The sequence below is a fragment of the Camelus dromedarius genome, chromosome 21 (genome assembly GCF_036321535.1).
Source record: "Camelus dromedarius isolate mCamDro1 chromosome 21, mCamDro1.pat, whole genome shotgun sequence".
NCBI lineage: Eukaryota > Metazoa > Chordata > Mammalia > Artiodactyla > Camelidae > Camelus > Camelus dromedarius.
The window spans coordinates 4145222-4151540 of record NC_087456.1 but is presented as its reverse complement, the minus strand read 5'-3'; the positions used below and the strand labels follow the sequence as shown (position 1 = coordinate 4151540).

The following is a 6319-nucleotide window of genomic DNA, read 5'->3' as shown; positions in this document are numbered from 1 at the left end:
AAGTGCAGAATGTAAATACACTATCATATTTGCATAAGAGTTTTAGCACAAACAGAATCTGAAACTGATAGAAATCATATTGATCTTTAATACCTCACATTGCATTCATATTAATAATGAGTGTGACAGGAGCATTATAAATATGCGAAAGAGTAACACATCAGCCTAAACATCACCAGTAATTTGTAGACTTACACTCATAGGAAACCACTAATGGAATACAGTACATTTTCTTTTCTATGAATAGTCAAATGTCATGCATAATGTAACTGTGCAATTGCTAATAGCAGACTTAGGCAGGATCATGTAAACTTGTTATTATGGGCAGTATGAACTGATCTTTGAAGTGGCCTATAATAAAATACTTCCCTGCCTTTACCCTGTCTTGATTGTTCAGTTGTCTTTTCCCCAGAGCTTGTATTTATAGGAATCACAAAAATGATTACTTTGATATTTGGGGAGCACTTCTCATGCTCTATCAAACGTAGGAGAGTGGTGACCAATGATGAATAACTAACAAATCAAAGTCAAAAGTCTCTGAAGCATCTGTTCAACCTTTTTAATGTCAGAATATTAGAACATTCTTTTAGAATATCCATTATCACATTATACCTTCATGGTATATATTTTTAAAACAGTCTTTGTTTATATAAAAGATATTATGGAAATGGTAATACTGAGGTCATTTGCAAATTAGTTGGAGCAGAGTCTTAATTTTTGGAGTTCACAGGCTAATTAACAGCACAGAAACCTAGGATAAGTATTGCAAGCTCCAAGAAAATGCTCACTTATGGAAAAATCCTGCTTGATTTAAATATAGTGAAGATTTCTGGTCAGACAGGTTACATAGGTTATAGTCAGTAACATAATAGTGGGTAAATGATCCTAGTAGTTTAGCTCTGCTTGGAACCCCTAAGAATTCTTGAATTCTTAGAGTTATAGAATACCATAATATATTCTCAAGGCTAAGAGTATATCTAGCACCTATTTGGTCTTTCTACAAAAGTACTACAGAAGAAACCATTAAGTTTCAGAGTACCCCAACCTAGGATTTTTTTAAATACTTTGTATAGGAGACTAATAATACTTTATTATGTGGTTTTATGGCACCATATAAAATTTTACTTTTAATATAGGCAATTAGTGAAGGTTCTTAATGTGTAATATCAGAAGCCATTAACTGATTTAAAATTCTATAAAAATATATATTTATAAGATAGTTTCATAAATATGTATTGAAATATTCAGTATATACATTTTAGTATTTGAATAGGTCAAGCCCCAAAAGTAGAATCTACTTAATTAAGTTATATGAAACTATGCAAAACCTTGTCTCTAGATTAGAAACTCATTAAAATATAATTATACAATACATTGATATTCCCTTCAGTTGAATTGGAAAGCCACACTCCACTCCCGGGGGTTGTCTGCATGCAATGACTGACAGAGGCAAAGGTGAAATTGAGACACAGTGCTAAACTGGGACATACTAAAAGTCATTTCTGACTGGAATCTCCTTATAGGCTCTGCTGATACCTTTGTTAATACTACATGAAGCTCAAATTCTTCCTTTCCCCAGTTGATGATCCCTTTATTATTCTCACAGATAAATATTTCAAGAATGATTCTTAATTAGCTTATTGTATGCTAATCTTCATCTCAGAGTCTGCTTCCTGGTTAACTCAAATGATAACAAGTCCTTTGCTACACACTCTCTGAGAGGCAAATATCAAGACAAGTAAATGTGCAAGGATTTTATTATGTTCAATGCTTATAAGAACAAATGGAGAGAGATCCAGGAGGAGCTTGGATAGTCATCAGACCCTGAAGGAAGTATGACCTCAAGTGAAGGATAAAGGGGAAGTTACATGATGGAAAAGTTCTAGACTGTAGAATAGTACAATGTTTGCCAAAGTCACTGGAGATTCTTGAATTCTTAAATCAAAGCCAGCCCTCAGAAGAATCCTGTGCCCCTCAGTAGTTGGATTGCTTTAATATTCCTGCTTTAAGAGGTATACTGTGTCCCCCTGTATCTATGGGGGTTTGGTTCCAGGACCTGCCATGGATACCAAAACCTGTGGATGCTCAAGTCCCATAGTCAGTCCTCCCTATCTGCAGTTCTGCACCCTCAATTCAGTCTGAGGATCGTGCAGTACTGTATAGGACTAAATGAAAATAAATCCATTTATAAGTGGACCAGTGCAGTTCAAACCCATGTTGTTCAGAGGTTCAGAGGTCAGCTGTCAATTATTTAACTTGGCTAATTCTCACAGCAAACCTGTGAAGTACGTGTTCACATACCTCATTTTACTGAGGAGAAACAGTTTCCCTAGAACGTTAACTGCCTACACTCACCTAGCTTGTGAGTTACAGAGCAAGTGTTAAGCAAGGCAGTCTGGTCCCAGGGTTTGTGCTTCTAAGGACGACACTGTAATCACACTTCCTAGACTTGGAGGAAACAGGACTAGGACCTGAGATCCTCCCACAATTAATATACTGTGAGTCTTTTTCCAACCTTCCCATAATGAAACGTAACAGAATGTTACAGAGAAAAGGGAAATTCCAAACTTTTCAAGATTATTAAACACAGGCTATAAATTGACTTGGTTATCAAATACCATTAGTATTTCATACCAATTACCACTTTATTTCTGAATGCATAGTTGGAATAGACAAACTCAGTAATGGTGGAATTCTTATTGTAGACCCCTGAACCAGCTCATGAGGAAAATAACTTAGGAAAAGACTTAGCAGGTGCTGCTGAAAATCCTCTACCTTAACAGAGTAGTAATAAAAGAGAAAAACATTACTTTGTCCCTAAGAGAACTGTAATGATCAGTGCTGTCATTAAAGATTTTTAAAAAGCTATATTTGGGAAGAAACTAATTGAAGAGTGATTAGGAAGAGAGAAATAACCCTGAAAGGAAGTTTAAATATTGAATCAACTGAGTAATTATCTGGAAGACACTGTTTAACCTAAAAGAATGTTTTGTTGTTGTTGTTGTTGATTATTTTAAAGCAGAAACTACGGTTATATTTATTTTGGAAGCTCGAGGGTTTCATCAACCTTGCTGTGACCTTCTTAATCCTCACCCCCAACCCACACCAAGCTGAAAACTAGAGCTCCTAGGACAAGGAGCTGAGATAGAGACAATAAAATTACATTTGTTGCAACATTTTATTTTTGCTGTAAGCAATCATTCCTCTACCCCTCTGTATCTATCTATCTCTATCTCTAAATGTATTTATATAGAGATATAACAGACACTGTTCTAAGGACTTCTATAAGTGTTAACTGATTTAATCCTCATGATATCCCTATCTAGCAGAAAATGTTATTAATCAAATTTTCAACTGAGAAAACCGAAACCAAGGGCTACTAAATAAATTGCCCCAAAGTTCACAGTTAGTAAAGGAAGTGAAGCAGGCTTTTTCATGCCAGGAATTAACTAGAGCCTGTGCAGGCACTTGATAGGCAGTTAAGACATGTCTGTTTTAAATCTTATGGAAATATGAGTAAATTAGTCAATTTAATCAGAGCTTAGAGACCAGGTAGGATGAAAAATATTTTATTTTATTAAGAACTGAGGCAGAGTTTTAGGATTTACCACTTTTTTCTTAGAAATAATAGGTCTATTTGGGGTCAATATGCACAAATTACATATACAAATATTTATACACACTCATATGTTTGTATATTATTCAAAGACATAATTAATTTTATTGATAAACAATTTAAGGTACCAGCTAGATGTCATTGGGCATCAGTTACAATTCTACAAAGATGTAGCACAGATTTACAGTCACAATAACGGCATGTCAAGTTGTTGGAAGAAAGTATTGATGTTCAATAATAAAGCAAGCAAAATCGCAGAAGGCCAGATAGTTTGAACATCTTTCAAAAAATGTTATTTATCTAAGATGGCATGCAAAATGCTCTCATTTCAAAAAGAAATGTTGGACGTATCAAAGTGTTTATCTTTGTGGCTGGGTTTTGTGGCACAAGAAAAATATAGACTAAAGGTGAATATTCAAGTCTGTCATCTGAATCCTTGGGTACATGTTGCTAAATATTCAGAAACATTTGGTTTGGTATTATATGATGATACAATAGTGTGATAATAATTTTCATGCACATACTATGGTATCATTTTATATAATCTCTTTGCAGCAAGGCAACTTCTAAGATGGCCCCCAAAGAACCCTGCCTCCTGAGATGTTATCTTTGTATAATCCTCTCCCTCTGACTGTAGTCACTTAATTTTAACCAGTAAAATATGACAGAGATGATGAGATGTCACTGATGTCACTCATGTGATTAGGTTATAAAAGATTGTGATTTCTGTTTTTCCAACATACTCTCCCTTTCTTTCTGGCTTTGATGAAGCAGTCTGCCATTCTGAAAAACCCATGTGGCAAGGAACTGAGCATGAGCCACTAGCAAGTCAGGAAAGAAGCTTCTCAATCCAGTAACCCTCAAGCAACTGAACCAGCCAACAATCACACATGAGTATGAAAGCAGATTATTTCCCAGTAGAACCTTTAGATAAGACTTCAGTGCTGGACAGCACATTGATTGCAATCTTATGAAAGACTGAAGAGACTGGGAGATAATAAATGTGTTGTTTTGTTGTCTTCTTGTGGCAAAATATACACAATGTTTATGATTTTAACCAATAAGTGTATACCTAAGTAGCATTATATATACATTCGCAATATTGTGCAACCATCACCACTATTTATATCCAAAACTTTTTCATCATCCTCCAAAACAGTTTATACTCATGAAAACAGTTACACCTGTTCCCCCTGAGCCCAGGTAAAATACTATTATTTCTGTCTCTATGCATTTGCCTATTCTAGGTTCCTCATGTAAGTAGACTCATACAATATTTGTCCTTCTATATCTGGCTTACTTCTCGAAGCACAATGATTATGAGGTCTGTGTTGTAGCATACATTAAAATTTCATTCTTGGACCACCTTGGGTAGCTGCTTTTAAGCGGCTGCCATTGCCTCTAGCGCCCGCCAAGCGTTTGTGGGTGCAGCGGGGTTCTGAACTGGGGGAGAGTCAGGGGTGAGGGAGGAGCGGACTGAAGCATCGTGGGCAAAGGAGCCAGGGTGTCCACACACCTAAGTTCTGAGAAAAGGGCTTCCCGGACATCTCCTGCATGGCAAGAGCCAGCACCACACCCCGGGACCATCTGCGAGCACCCGCACCTGAATGCGAGGCGCTCCAGTGCACGTGCGTGGAAATGCCCTTCCAGCACCTGATCCCGAGACCCCAATGGCTGGTGGCGTGCGGCCAGGTGGAGCCTGTCTTGGCGCAGCTGTGTAGGCGGAAGTGGTGCTGGGTTCTCCTTGCTCTGCTGGCAGTGCTGCTCCTCTCTGGGGCTGAGGCTGCCAATGGAGAATGTGTTGTCCACGAATTTTGCCAAGTTTGAAAATAGTGGGAAGATGCTGGGCCGCCATCCCTAGGTGGTCCTACAATGTCACTGATAGATACTGCCAGCAGTTTGTGTATGGAGGCTGTGAAGGGAATGATGATAATTATATGACCAAGGAGGAGTGTCTTGCAAAATGTGCTGGTGTCACAGAAAACACCATCAATGGTCCAGCCACCAGCAGGAATGGAGCAGATTCCTCTGTCCCAAGTGTTCTTAGAAATCAGGATGCTGGTGACCTCTCCAGTGATATTTTCAACTATGAAGAATACTGCACTGCCAAGGCGGTCACTGGGCCTTGCTGCGCAGCCTTCCCACGCTGGTACTTTAATGCCAAGAGGAACTCTTGACAACTTCAACTATGGAGGGTGCCAGTGCAATAAAAACAGCTACCCCTCCAAGGAGGAGTGCATGCAGCGCTGCTTCGGCAAGGAGTTGTATCCTGCCCTGCCCCACGGCACTAAAGTGATGGTGGTCCTGGCAGGGCTGTCCGTGATGGTCCTGATCCTCTTGGGAGCCTCCATAGTCTGCCTGATCAGGGTGGCACACTGGCACCAGGAGTGCACCCTCCGCACCTTCTGGGTTTCCGGGGACTACAAATGGCAACTGGCAAAGAACACATACATTTTGTGAACGCCCTGTCGCTAAGGGTTTGCCCTCCTCCACCAGCTGTTGATTAAAGAGAGCCTGGGAAGGGAGGGGAGACAAGTGTTGAATGCGTGTGTACTTTTTTCAAATAAAGTGATTTGTATTTGTGTGATCATTCGTTTTCTGTTTGTTACTTCAGATGTAACAAACTTCTTAGGGCTTGCTCCCTGGTCTCCTGGGGTTGGTTTGCTTTGGAAATCCTCTTAGGTTAGGGCTGTGTGTGCAGTG

The 6319-nt window shown here is 39.0% G+C and overlaps 1 pseudogene; it reads left to right on the top strand.

The window, feature by feature from the left end:
• The first annotated feature begins 5170 nt into the window (after window positions 1-5170).
• On the top strand, window positions 5171-6076 carry LOC135318813 (kunitz-type protease inhibitor 2-like; annotated as a pseudogene).
• The last annotated feature ends 243 nt before the right edge of the window (window positions 6077-6319 follow it).